Source organism: Schistocerca piceifrons, chromosome 6 (genome assembly GCF_021461385.2).
Source record: "Schistocerca piceifrons isolate TAMUIC-IGC-003096 chromosome 6, iqSchPice1.1, whole genome shotgun sequence".
NCBI classification, from domain to species: domain Eukaryota; kingdom Metazoa; phylum Arthropoda; class Insecta; order Orthoptera; family Acrididae; genus Schistocerca; species Schistocerca piceifrons.
In genome coordinates, this window is record NC_060143.1 from 2,088,484 (window position 1) to 2,103,721 (window position 15,238).

General features: G+C 43.0%; 1 protein-coding gene across 2 annotated transcripts in view; it reads right to left on the reverse strand.

The window, feature by feature from the left end:
* Positions 1-15,238, reverse strand: part of LOC124803034 (probable phospholipid-transporting ATPase IIB) — a 189,156-nt gene that overhangs the window by 5,686 nt on the left and 168,232 nt on the right. The gene's annotated exons all lie outside the window — the stretch shown is intronic.

The following is a 15,238-nucleotide window of genomic DNA, read 5'->3' on the forward strand; positions in this document are numbered from 1 at the left end:
ATATTCTGAGAAGCAATTTGACGGTGGGTAATACTTGATTCACTTTGACACTGATGGCATCGTGTTTAAGAAAAGGTAAAGCCATCAAAACTATTACAAATACAAATTCAAACATAACCTGACAAAACATTAGCTTCAAAAGTTACAGAGGATGTAATATATGTAGCAGACTTTACATCATGTAGCAACTGCTGTGTTGAGTTATAACCCAAATATTAAACATGTAAATTGTACTTCAATTCAAAATTCTAAGACACACTTCATTTTCATTAATACTGACACTAGCATCCTATTTGAATGTTTGTAACACTGAAACAATATAGAAGGCCCAATATTCCTTCCTGGCACTTTCAACCATTTTCCTGAGTTTGTACACTCAGATAGGAGACTCAACGTCATGAGGAGCAACTTATGTAAGAAATAATGGCATTGTGAGCCCTTGCTGCAGGGCAAGGCTATGCTAATCACACCACTGAGTGAGCAGTTGTTTTCTTTTAAGTTAAATCAACAGTTCTGACATACTACATAAAAATATTGCAACGGTCTGTTTTTTTCAGTATTTTTTCCTCTCTCTCTCTCTCTCTCTCTCTCTCTCTCTTTTGGGAAAAATGTTGAGCTATTTAACAAATTTGTCAAACGATGAAAAAAACCAGGTAAGGTTATGCAAACATGCAAAAATATTTAACTCCTGTTTAAATTCAGGAAGAAAACATTGGCAGGTAACAACTACAATTAACAGAACTAAGAAACTCTGTCACTTGTCGAAAGCTGACAGAAAATATCATGCATGGTCAGTGACAGTGTAGATTATGCTGACTTTACGTGAAACTGAGAAGCTAAGATGGTAGATTCATGGTGGTTTTGATGGCAGTGACAGTATACAAATATAACATGCAAGTACCGTTAAAAATATTAAATCTGAAAAATGAAAAAGTTTCAAATTAATGAAAAGTAACATTAACCCACACTCTGTAAAGAGAAAAAAGACCAAGATAAGATGTCTAAAGTTTTAGAGAACTTCAACTCCAACCAATGGCATGCAAATCACCACGTGTTTCACACTGAAATAGAAGTGACATGCAGCCACCACAATTACTGAGCTTCACAAAACAGTAGTAGTAAGCCATTGCCACTAAACAATTTATTCCCATGGCAGCATTTTTATTCTATTGCATTGTGGAACTTAATGATGATGAGCGCTTGAGAATGAGGCCACTCACTAGTTATGAAATAATAAAGAATCATGAGCACAGTAGCTGTGGAAGAGTTACTTCACATTCTTTTCTGGTTCATTTACTTAATGAATCTCTACTCATAGAACCACACAATGATACACATGTACTTTTGTTGTTTAGAATTCTGTTGGATACTGATACTCTCAAAGACTCCATCAAGTTGGAGAAAACTGTGCATCAACTGACGGAATATTTTGAGCTTTCAAACCAACTGCAAAGAAACAGCCCTCTCATCACTTGTTGTCACCTCCACACTTTAATTAAACCAGGCTTCAATTACTTATCCTCATACTCAGAAAGAACATCTTACCCACAATCCTTCCTACCCAATCTAAGAAATAACCTTGTGTCATAACTGCTCCCAGTCTCTTTTCACTAAGGCCATACACCTGTAGAAGACCCAGGTACAAGGTCTGTCTTACACACCTGCTCTGTTCAGCCTATTCCAGTCCTGTCACAGGCATACCCTAGCTTACTGGTCTTATGAAGCATATATATAAGCTCTGCTGTACTTTCTGCACAGTACTTTATGTGGACATTGTGGTGTAACCGCCAGACACCACACTTGCTAGGTGGCAACCTTTAAATCGGCCGCGGTTTGTTAGTATACGTCGAACCCGCGTGTCACCACCATCAGTGATTGCAGACCGAGTGCCGCCATACGGCAGGTCCAGTCTAGAGAGGCTCCCTAGCACTCGCCCCAGTTGAACAGCTGACTTTGCTAGCAATGGTTCACTGACTACAGACGCTCTCATTTGCAGAGATGACAGTGTAGCATAGCCTTCAGCTACGTCATTTGCTACGACCTAGCAAGGTGCCACATTCAGTAACTACTGATATTGATATTGTGAATCATGTACCGTCAAGAGCGACGTTCATCATTAATGGATTAAAGTTAAGTATCACACTACTTACGTCCGCTTTCTGAATTCTAATTCCTTGTCACGTCAGTATAGTTCTTCCCTCCTCACACCAGCCTGCGTGAGCTAAAACGCGTGCATTTCGGCCTCCTCCAGTAACACGGTATTGGCACTTCAGCCAACACAACATTGGCGACGAGTCAAAACGGTGTTCTTATCTATACTGCCCTGATTTCATTGTGTCATGGCTTTGCCACAATCTCCAGATGTACTGTCCGAATTTTATCGCACAGCCGACATCGGCGAAGATCAGTTTGGATTCCGCAGAAATGTTGGAACACGTGAGGCAACACTGACCCTACGACTTATCTTAGAAAATAGATTAAGGAAAGGCAAACCTACATTTCTAGCATTTGTGGACTTAGAGAAAGCTTTTGACAATATTGACTGGAATACTCTCTTTCAAATTCTAAAGGTGGCAGGGGTAAAATACAGGGAGCGAAAGGCTATTTACAATTTGTACAGAAAACAGATGGCAGTTATAAGAGTTGAGGGGTATGAAAGGGAAGCAGCGGTTGGGAAGGGTTGTAGCCTGTCCCCGATGTTATTCAATCTGTATATTGAGCAAGCAGTAAAGGAAACAAAAGAAAAATTCGGAGTAGGTATTGAAGTCCATGGAGAAGAAATAAAAACATTAAGGTTCGCCAACGACATTGTAATTCTGTCAGAGACAGCAAAGGACTTGGAAGAGCAGCTGAACGGAATGGACAGTGTCTTGAAAGGAGGATATAAGATGAACATCAACAAAAGCAAAATGAGGATAATGGAATGTAGTCGAATTAAGTCGGGTGATGCTGAGGGAATTAGGTTAGGAAATGAGACAAAGTAGTAAAGGAGTTTTGCTGTTTGGGGGAGCAAAATACCTGATGATGGTCGAAGTAGAGAGGATATAAAATGTAGACTGGCAATGGCAAGGAAAGCGTTTCTGAAGAAGAGAAATTTGTTAACATCGAGTACAGATTTAAATGTCAGGAAGTCGTTTCTGAAAGTATTTATATGGAGTGTAGCCATGTATGGAAGTGAAACATGGACGATAAATCGTTTGGACAAGAAGAGAATAGAAGCTTTCGAAATGTGGTGCTACAGAAGAATGCTGAAGATTAGATGGGTAGATCACATAACTAATGAGGAGGTATTGAATATAATTGGGGAGAAGAGGAGTTTGTGGCACAACTTGACAAGAAGAAGGTACCGGTTGGTAAGACATGTTCTAAGGCATCAAGGGATCACAAATTTAGCATTGGAGGGCAGGGTGGAGGGTAAAAATCATAGAGGGAGACTAAGAGATGAATACACTAAGCAGATTCGGAAGGATGTAGGTTGCACTAAGTACTGGGAGAGGAAGAAGCTTGCACACGATAGAGTAGCATGGAGAGCTGCATCAAACCAGTCTCAGGACTGAAGACAACAACAACAACAACAACAACAACAACAACAGAATCAGCAGACGCAGGCATTACTGGATGCCCTTGGACAGCTCATCCAGGTTCAATGTGCAATGCAAAACAATGCGGCAGCCGCCGCTTCACCGCTAACGCAGCCACAACACGCCGTTGCACCGTCTTTCAGACCTTTTGATGTTACACTGGAAAGCTGGACGGAGTGGTCACGCCAATTTGGATTACATCTCGCCACCTACAGAATTCAAGGTAATGAGCGGCAGCCTTTTCTTTTGTCGTCCGTTGGAGTGCAAACATACCGTGTGATAGTCAAATTATTTCCCCGACGCGACGTAGCTACTCTGTCCTACAAAGAAATTTTGTCTGCATTACATGCATATTTCAAACAATCAGTCAATTTAGTTGCGAAACGGTATACCTTCTTCCATACAAAATGTACGGCAGGTCAGACTAATGGGGAGTGGGTTGCAGCCTTGCAAGGCCTTACTAGGGATTGTGCTTTTGAGTGTCAATGTGGACTCCCGTATTCAGATACTATGGTGTGTGATGCAATTGCACAGAACGTTTCTGATGTTCGTATAAGGGAACACACTTTGAAACTAGTCAATCCCTCCCTTCAACAAGTGATGGACATATTGGATCGGCAGGGCACACTTGACTTTGCTCAGGAATCATTTGAAACTTCGCCAGCCGTGTGTCAAGTTCACCGACCCCCCGGGCGAGCACCACGGAGCAGTAAACAGCCCTCGCGCCCGGCCGCGCCGCTGCCGCCAGGCTCTCAGCCACGTGTGCCGCGCCGGCAAGCAAATGCAGTGCTCAAATCATGCCTGCGGTGCACTACTAAACATTCGCGTGAGAATTGCCCGTCACGCCAAGCTATTTGCTTTTACTGTAATAAAAAAGGACATGTTCAGAGTGTTTGTCAGAAAAAGCTCAGATCAGAAACTCAAAACCATTCCAGGCCCTTTGCTTCGCGCCGGAATCGGCATCGACCCAAGCATACTCAGGATCGCGAAACTTCGTCCATGGAAATTCATGTAGTTCATTCCACTCCGCCCAGTGCCACTCTCTCTAACAGTGACTGTGTTCGTCCCACAAATAGTGTGCTTCGACATCACCGGAAATCCCGTCAAGTGGCAAGTGATTCTGTACCAGTGTCTGTTCACGTTGCACAAGACAGTCGCTCTTGTCGTCACCAGGACAATGAACTTTTTGTAGACTTGGACATTAACAGCAAAGTGATACCATTCCAGCTTGACACTGGAGCTGCAGTTTCACTGATCAATCAAGACACTTACAAACTGCTGGGCACACCTTCATTGCGTGCCGCAAATGTTAAGTTAACTAGCTATTCAGGTCAAGAGATCCCTGTGTTAGATCAGTGCAGCCTTCTTGCAACATACAAAGGACAAACAAAACTTGTGTCATTTTACGTACTTCGTTCTTCTTTTGCAGTGAACTTGCTTGGTTTCGATTCATTTCAGTTGTTTAACTTGTCTATAGTACATCAGGTCCTATCAGTGAACCAGACTGTGCCTTCAGACAGTGTTTCTCGTCTATATGAAGAACTTGCAGACATTTTTGCACCGGGTCTCGGTTGCGCTATGAACTATAATGCACATTTGGAACTGAAAGTAAACACGCAACCGAAATTTTTCAGAGCGTGCAATGTTCCCCACACATTGTGTGATGAGGTTGCAAAACCATTACACGATTTGGAATCACAAGGTGTAATTCAACGTGTGCAGGCGTCTCCCTGGGCATCGCCCTTAGTAATTTTGTCAAAACCATCCGGAAAATTGAAACTTTGTGTGGACTTCAAGGCAACAGTGAATCCACAGCTAGTGATTGCAACTTTTTCTTTAGCCTGCCCGGGAGATCTTTTTGACATACTGTGCCTGGGCAAATAATTTTCGAAGTTGGACCTAGCTGATGCGTACTTGCAAATACCGGTGGACGAAGAACCCCAGCGTGTTTTGGTGGTTAACACACATCTTGGTTTGTATCAATTCAAACGACTGCCATTCGGGTGTGCATCCACCCCTGCATTGTTTCAGCAATATCTACAAACTGTTTGTGCGTCGGTCCCTACTGCAGCAAACTATCTGGACGATATTGTGATCTCCGGAAAGACGGAAGAAGAACATTTAGCCAATCTCAGAAGATTATTTCAGGTCTTGCAACACAATGGTCGTCGCTTACGGGAGGACAAATGTGTCATTTTTGCTAGTGACTTGCCATACCTGGGACATGTACTCAATGCCCACGGCATACATCCCAGTCCCACGAACCTCCGTGCCATACAAGACTTGCCTTCGCCGCAGAATTTGAAGCAGCTACAGAGTGTGCTGGGAAAAGAATCAACTATTATCACCGATATGTGCCGCATGCCTCTTCCATTTCAGCTCCGCTTCATCGCTTACGCCGTGAAGGTGTTCCGTTCGCCTGGACAACGGAATGGAAACGTGCCTTTCACCAGTTGAAATCAGCGTTGCTTTCCTATACTTGCCTTACGCCATTCGATCCCCGGAAGCCCCTTTTGTTGATGGTGGATGCATCGGATTTCGCACGCTCGCCCTATTGCCTTTGCGTCCAAATTGCTCTCGTCTGCGCAAAGAAACTATTCACTGATCGAGAAAGAGGCATTGGCTCTCGCATTTGGTGTTACAAAGTTTCATGATTTCTTGTATGGTCGTCACTTTACCATAATCACAGACCACAAACCTTTGACATCGCTTTTGCATCCGAACAAGCCTGTACCTCCACGTACAGCACAGAAATTCCTTCGCTGGTCTATTTTCCTCTCGCAGTACCGCTACGAGATCTTGTATCGGTCCACTCTAAGCACAGAAATGCCGATGTGTTGTCCCGTTTGCTTGTTGCTGAGCATAGGGCATTCGATTCCCTCGAACTTGCTTGCATGTTCATTGATTCGGAAACCGATGACACGGTCGAATTGTTTCCGATTGATTTTTGTTGAGTAGCTACAGCCACAGCTGCCTTCCATTTTGCCCCATGGCCACGCACCGCCGCCTGTTCTCCCGCCGGCGACGCCCGTACTGGACGCGTCGCTGCAGCCACTGAGCGCTCCCCTGGGTCACCTGCCGCCGATCGCTTCCCGTGACCAGTTGTCCTCCGACATGCAACTCTTGCCCGCTCTGGACCATATGTCGTCTTCGCCTGTCGAGTGCCCTGGCCCGATGGAGGTCGACCCTTCGGCCCCCCGTCTCTCTACGGGCACATACACCGCATGTTGGCGTGCACCCTGGACTAGGTTTTCAGGTGTTCTCTAGCTCCCCGTGGTCCGAATGGCAGGGTGCGGGTGGCACAGCCTCACCTGTTATTAGGCTCCCCACCTCGTCACATACGTCAACATGGGGTCCTCCCCACGGCGGGCGGAGACCTTATACCACAACCGTCCGCCGATTTGTGGGGGAGGATTGTGTTGTCACCGCCAGACACCACACTTGCTAGGTGGTAGCCTTTAAATCGGCCGCGGTCCGTTAGTATACGTCGGACCCGCGTGTCGCCACTATCAGTGATTGCAGACCGAGCGCCGCCATACGGCAGGTCTAGTCTAGAGAGGCTCCCTAGCACTCGCCCCAGTTGAACAGCTGACTTTGCTAGCGATGGTTCACTGACTACAGACGCTACCATTTGCAGAGACGATAGTGTAGCATAGCCTTCAGCTATGTCATTTGCTACGACCTAGCAAGGCGCCATATTCAGTTACTATTGATACTGATATTGTGAATCATGTGCCGTCAAGAGCGACGTTCATCATTAATGGATTAAAGTTAAGTATCACACTACTTATGTCCGCTTTCTGAATTCTAATTCCTTGTCATGTTCCAGACCTCACTTCAGTATAGTTCTTCCCTCCTCACACCAGCCTGCGTGAGCTAAAACGCGTGCATTTCGGCATCCTCTAGTAACACGGTATTGGCACTTCAGCCAACACAACAGCCATGACTACCAACCAGCTCCCAAAATGTGGCAAAGAGCAGAGTTGACCACCCACTGGCAGACAGCACATCAGTTCCATAACCCTCTTGATTTCAGACTCCACTAAACTGTGCTCCACACCTTCATCCACACCTGCCACATGACCTGAACTTCATTCATTCTGAACTCACACCCTCCTCTCCAGAGCCTCCCTCCCCCTTCCTCAGTTTTATCTGGACTTTCCAGTCCACTTTTCCAAGACATTGTGCACAATTTACATTGTTTTACAGAGATATACTAAAATTAAGTACTCATCATTCACAAACCAATGCAGAAGGCCACATGAAAAATTCGTGCACGTTGCACATTTATTTTCTTATATTTATGTACAAAAGCCAGCTTACGAAATTTCTTGTGTGTACAAGTAAAATCATGTGTCAGATAAATTCACTTTGAAAACCTATATCCTAAAGCTTCATGTAAAATTTAAATGTGCTTTTCATGTTGGTTATATCAAAATCCAGGCTTGTGTCATGATAAATTGCACATTTTCAAATGCCGAGTGCAGTGAAAAACATTTTGTGTTTCAGCATCAATTGTAATCTACATATGCGCTTTGTATCATTTTAGTAGTATTCTTGATTAGGAAAAAATATCATTTGCACTAAATTTCAGTGTATATCTATGTGAAATACTATATATTTATGTGAATTTTTTGAAGTTACGAGTGTTCTGATTAAGATATTTCGTGTTAGGTAAGTGTATGTGATTTACAGTTACTGTCAAACATATTGTAATTAACATATCATGTTACACGTAGTTTTCCCTTCGCACAGGAGTGCATCTTGTATGCATTTATTGTGTATTAAAACTTTTTTTTCAAAGTTTGTTAGTGACAATTACCTCAAAAATGTTTCTGGGAATCAGTAACTTATCACACGTTTTTCTCTTGCCACAATTAAATCTCTCTTTGAGTGTTTATTGCTTCATCTCTTATTGGAACATTTAACACTTTATAGAATAACAGATCAAGAAATTGAGAGGGAATGGCAATTTTACGTTAAATTTATTTGTTTACTGTTCTGTAACGTAATGTGGCAGAAAAAAATGCAGACCCATTGTGCATGCTGTTCTCAGCCATGGAATGAATAACTTGATGCCTAAAAACAACTGGAAATCGCCCTGACTGCTGTCAAGCAGTTGGAAGGGAAGCACTTCAAATATTGGATGGATGCTACAGATGATACGGCTACAAATTGCAAAGCATGCTCCCAAACACATAGCACATGGTGGTTATGACACATCATGCTCACTCTTAGTCACAAATGGACCTTATATTAAAAAGATGCTCCTCATAAACTCACAGCATATTTTACATATAGCACATGCAATAAGAAATATGAAAAAAAACCATGGAATGCCCCATTAAATTTGGAGAGAGTGACAGCATGTTCCTCTTTCTACTGAATACAGAGTTTCTTAAAAATACAAGGTGCGGTCCATATTGATTTGTACGTCTTCATTCATCGTACGCCATCTGATATACCATTACAGTTGCACATCTGTAGTACTTTGGTCTCCTCTAGATGGCAGGACAATCACCAGAAGTGTAATACCTTCATAGTGCAGCCCATTTTCTTAACAGCCACCATTATGTGAATGGACAAGGAGTGTGAACATCAATCACAACACTGAATAATGTGGTTCCTGTGGAAAGAGGGTATGAGCACTGTGGATATTCAAAGGTGACCGGTGGCAGTGAGTCTTGTGCACCATCATGAAAATTGGGTGGATGGCTGAAAAAGTGGCCACACTTCAACAGAGAAAGAAATCAGTTCTTGAAGGAAAGTGATTGTGGTAACACCAGTCAACATTTCAAGTGTGGAAAATAATATTCAGGAGAATACCTGCATCACAATCACGAAACTGGAGGCAGCCACAGGACTTTCCAGAAACACACTGCTCCACTTAGTGCACAACACCTTCAGTATGGGTAGGGTATGTTCCAAATCTTTAGGGACAAGGATGGAATCCACCTCACTGACTGGCTGGAACCAGGGACCAGGGCCCAAGAACCACTAGTAACAGCATGGCATGTGTGGACCCTTTCCACAGGTTGTGCCGTGCCATTCAAAAGAAACTGCCATGAAAATTGGTGAAAGAAGTGCTCTTGGAACAGAACAATGTTCATCCCTATATGAGTTGGACAAGCACGGCTACCATCGCTGACATGGGTTTCCAGGTACTGTCACATCCACTGTATTCCCCTGACTTCACCCCTTCTGATTATCACCTATTCAGGGCTATGAATACAAAATTTCACAAATGCACATAGGAATTGCAGTGGGTGTGGTAGACTCCAAAAAGTGGTTCGAGGAGGGCCTACGTAAGTTACTACATCGGTGGCACAAGTGTGTGAAACTTAATGAAGACTATGTCGAAAAAGGGCATGTATCTTCTGAGGCATGGGGATATTTTACATGAGGGTTGGAACTTAAATAGTGGCAATTATTTATTCACAACTGATACAGAACAGGTACATTTTTGCACCTGTACTGTCCTTCAAATTAGCACCAGTGTTGTGTAGAACCTATTGCCAGTGATGTGGAAGGCGTAGTAGACTGTTAGCATAGCCTGTTCTGTTGATGGTGGGAATGAAGCAGTCTACTGCCTTCGAATCTCTGGAACAATTCTGAGGTGAATGCCACGAAGTGGTTCCTTCATCTTCGGAATCAAATCAAAGTCACAAGGACTTAAGTCCGGGGAGTATGGTGGGTGGTACAGTACTCGCCAGTCTCATCAACCGAACAGACCCCAGTCCCACCAACGGAACAGAGCAGCCACAGCTTGCGCTGTATGCGCCCGTGCAGTGTCATGAAAAATGATGCACGGGTTGGCAGAGAAAGTGTCGCTGCTTCTTTTGCAAAGCTGGTTGCAGGTGATGCTCCAAAAACGAACAGTAATACTGTGAACTGATGGTCTGCTGTGGAGGAACATAATGTGTTAGGATAACATCATCACAGTCTTACACGTACATGTACATTCCATTTGCACAATCAACATAACAGGCTCTGCTAACGGTATACTACGCCTTCCACATCACTAGCCATGGGCTCTACACAATAATGGTGACTACTTTGAAGGACAGTAACAGGTGCAAACATGTAACTCTTTTGTATTGGTTGTGAATAAATAGTTGCCACTATTTAAATTCCAACCCTCGTATATGTAATCTTTACAATAGATACACTGATGAAGTCTTCAGCCCCTGCTTAGCTTTAGATATTTTGATGATATCTTTACCATATGGCCTCATGGTGAGGCTGACCGGCTAAAATTCCTAGAATCTCTAGATACCTTCTCCCAATTAAATTTCACACGGTCCTATTCTGAATCTCATGCCACTTTCCTTGATGTTGATTTTGTCCTCACCGAAAGCCAGCTACACACTTCTGTCCACATTAAACCTACAACAAACAACAGTACTTTCATTCTCATAGTTGCCATCCTTTCCATGTCAAACGTTCCCTCCCATACAGCCTTGGGACTCGAGGGAAATGTATTTGTTTGGAGCAGACACTTTACAGCAGTACACCACCATTCTCACCTCACCATTCACTGCTTGTAATTATCCCACCAGCCTAGTTAAATAGCAGATTTCCCGGGCCATTACATCCAATCCTGGTACTGCTGATCCCTCCACAAAACAGCTTCAGAGCACACCAGTGGTGACTCAGTATTATCCTTGTCTGGAATGTGTTAATCAGCTACTTCTACAGGGTTATGACTTCCTAAAATAATGACCTGAATTGAGATCCATTCTGTCTGAAATTTTGACAATCACACCTAGAATAGCTTTCCATCGCCCTCCCAATCACCACAATATTCTTGTCAGACCTTATGCTGCTTCTGTGCCCATCTCCCTATCCTATGGTTCCTACCCCCATGACTGCCCCTGCTGCAAGACTTGCCCTATGCACCCTCCTACCACCATCTATAATAGCCCTGTAACTGGCAAAAAATATACTACACGTCACATTCCAGCTATTATGTGAACACTGTTCGGCCTTCTACATCAGCAGAACTACCACCAAATTATCAATCAGAACAAATAGGCCTAGGGAGAGGGTGTATACTGGCAACTCGCATTATATTGTTGCAGAGAATGCTCTACAACATGAAACTCGTGACTTCGGTGCCTGTTTCACCACACGCGCCACCTGGATTCTTCCTCCAGACACCAGATTCTCAGAACTCCACAGGTGGGAACTAGCATTACAACATGTCCTTGGTTCTCACCACTCACCTGGTCTTAATTTACATTAATTTCTTCTGCCTCAGCATTTCTTTAATGTAACTACTCTTTGCTTCGGTCCATTTTAGTTTTCTACATCTTTCATTGTCTTTCCCATATATTTTTCACTGCCCCCCTCCCACCTCTGTTATGTGCAATGCACTTAGCTTTTCACTCATATTAACTCATGTGTGATGTTTAAACAATAATCTCTGTGTGTATATTACCCTGTTCTCCACCTGTAAGCTATTAGGTTTTCAAATCTTGTCCGATGCACTCCCCAAAATCAGAGTTTCCTTCTGATCATGTACAGTAAGTCTCCCCTGACCCACAGTTCTGAGTGACTTTCCCGAAATCTACTCCTTTTCCTAGACCTCTCCAGTCCTTTTCCTTCCCCTTAAACCCTTCTGCCTGAAGGAGCAGCCACTGTTTCTGAAAGCTTGCCAATTTCACCAGTCTTATGTGTGTGTTCTGCCGCTGCTTCGTGAGTAGATTTTTTATCTGTATGTTTCACATCACGCTAGATTACTACTATACTGAACAAAACTACTAAATTTAATGATAATTTTTTTTTTTTTTTCCAAACAGTAGCAAGATCCCACGTTATTGTTAGTGCTTTCATTTCCATTTCCAAAATTACTTCATAATGTCTACATGCACCCCAAAAAAACCTCTTCATAAGGAATTTAAATCTTGCTTCAGATGTTGTACAAGGCACCATTTCCAACTAAAAATCAATCATCTTTCATTAAAGGGTTTTTCAATAAGAGCAATAAGATTTTCAAAGTTAGCCCTTAGTGACTCCAACATTTGTCTTTTTTGACCATGCTTGAATTCTCTTGAATGTTATGAATGAAACTAACGGAGTGCAAGCAAACACAGGTAAGATAAATATATGAATATCTTGCAAAAATCATAAAACACCATGGTTTGATGATTAACTCCAGCACCAAGAAACGTACTACTGGAAATTTAAAATAAAGACACTGGTAACATCACGTATGCCTGTGAATGATTAAATTAGTCAGATGAGACGCAATCGACATTTTTCTTCAGCCTATCTTAACATTACCAGGCATAATGTCAGAAATGCTTCTCTGGCACCTATTCCCTTCCTGTAACCAAACTGATCTTTGTGAACATTGGGGCTAAGGTACAGACAGACAAATAATTTACCTCTGCAGAACACAAGTTGAAGGTCAAGAAAGATAACTTCATGTTCAGAAGGATATAAGCTACTATGACTGCACCACAAATTGTTGACTATTAGAGGGGTGACACAAGCACCAAAAAAGGAACCTAGCAATAATCAGCCATCTCATTGTTAGTGGAGTAAGTCAGCCAATGGTTGTATTGTAGACTGTAGTTTCAGCAGCAGCTGAATATCTACAAGCAGCTGCGACTTTTCCTGCAGTAGGTATATAGCAGGTTTGCACCTTATCACCACTATTGTTCAACTTACACATTTACAAGGACATGGCGAAACAGTTGGCATACACTTACTACTAATGTGGTTCTGTGTTCTGTGAACAAGTAAAAGAGCTGTTGTAGGATCTCTTCTCACTTCAATGATCACATTTTCACATAAAGAGCTCTTAGACAAAATAGCACAGAAAACTACACATCTGGAACCAAAATTGTTCTACAGTTTTGTGGACAATACTGGTTGGAATCGTGAACAACCCCCCGATGAAATTTTGTGACATCTCAACAGTATACAGAGCAACATCAAGTTCACCACTGAGGTGGAAGAAAATGGAGACCTACCATTCCTGCACATTCTGAAAAAGAAGAATCTGAAGAATACATGGGGGTACTCCATCTACAGGAAAAGAGGACATTTGAATTTTTACCACAATCCTAGAAGCTGGCACCGTCTAGTGTAGCTTGGTGCACCAAGCTCAAGCCACCTGCAAGAGCAGCCTGCTTCCTGAGTCACATCCCCTCTGAAAAACTTTCTGCAAGGAGAGCTACATGGAGAACTAAGTGAAATATATTCTTCAGAGAAATGGAACTAAGAAGAAGAAGGTGGCAAGACATCACATGCATGACTTCCTTACAGAATGCAGAACCACCCACTGCCATGATTCCCAAGAAACATCAAGAAATAACACAAAAACCCCACATTTCATCTAACACACAATATTGGGGACATCTTGGTCTATGTCAAAGGTCACATAGGGCTAAACACCTCATGTTTGCTGTTTTGTCTAGAGTGTGGTAGACAATACAATGGCCAGGTGCCATGCACTCTCTCTCATATCTTCTCCACTATTTTATAAGGAGAATTCTTTTTTGGGATCCACAGCTGATAAAGCATTTGTTTTAAAAACAGAAGTTCCCAAGCTACAGTTTTGCCCCCCCCCCCCCCCCCCGAATTACAGTATTAGTTTTTATGTCACAGATTGAAGCACAAGTGTTCATTCACGCATACAGCTCAGCTGGAATGTGCCGTCACCAATGGTCACAGTTAGACTAAAGTTTAATCTAACTGTAACCAATAAAGATACGAGATTCCAGCTTGACAGCTTGGCTGTGAAAGTAAAAGACAATCTTGTCAACTAGAAACAGTGTCTGCGTGGAATGCTGCATTAACAAAAATCCAGCAATAACTCTCTTGGCTATGATATTGCTCACTAATCACATACTACACCACAAATTGGAACACATTCTTCCGGAGGCCCACGAGTGGTTCATATGTTGCTCTCTCAGCAGAGAAGGAATGTACAGACATTAAAAAAAGTTTTGCATCACCTCGGTTCTGAGAGTTCTGCAACCTGTACAGAAAATTGGAATAGGTATCAACATAAACATCATTTCCGCCCTTTTTATTGCTCATGAAAACCACACATTGTTTGTTGTACTACCATACTGCAAGACCTTCAGAGGTGGTGGTCCAGATTGCTGTACACACTGGTACCTGTAATATCCAGTAGCACGTCCTTTTGAATTGATGCATGCTTGTATTCGTCGTGACATGCTATCCACAAGTTCATCAAGGCACTGTTGGTCCAGTTTGTCCCACTCCTCAAGGGCGATTCGGCGTAGATGCCTCAGAAAGGTTGTGGGTCACGTCATCCATAAACAGCCCTTTTCAATCTATCCAGGCGTGTTCGATAGGGTTCATGTCTGGAGAACATGCTGGCCATTCTACTGCCATACTACTGCAGTGGTCATCCACTGCAGTAGTAGCCCTTGGGTGGCCTGAGAGAGGCATAGCATCGACAGTTCCTGTCTCTCTATCTCCTCCATGTCCGACCAACAACGCTTTGGTTCACTCCAAGAGGCCTGGACACTTCCCTTGTTGAGAGCCCTTCCTGGCACAAAGTAACAATGCAGACACGGTCAAACTGTGATATTGACCATCTAGGCATGGTTGAACTACAGACAACATGAGCCGTGTACCTCTTTCCTAGTGGAATGACTGGAACTGATCGGCTTTCG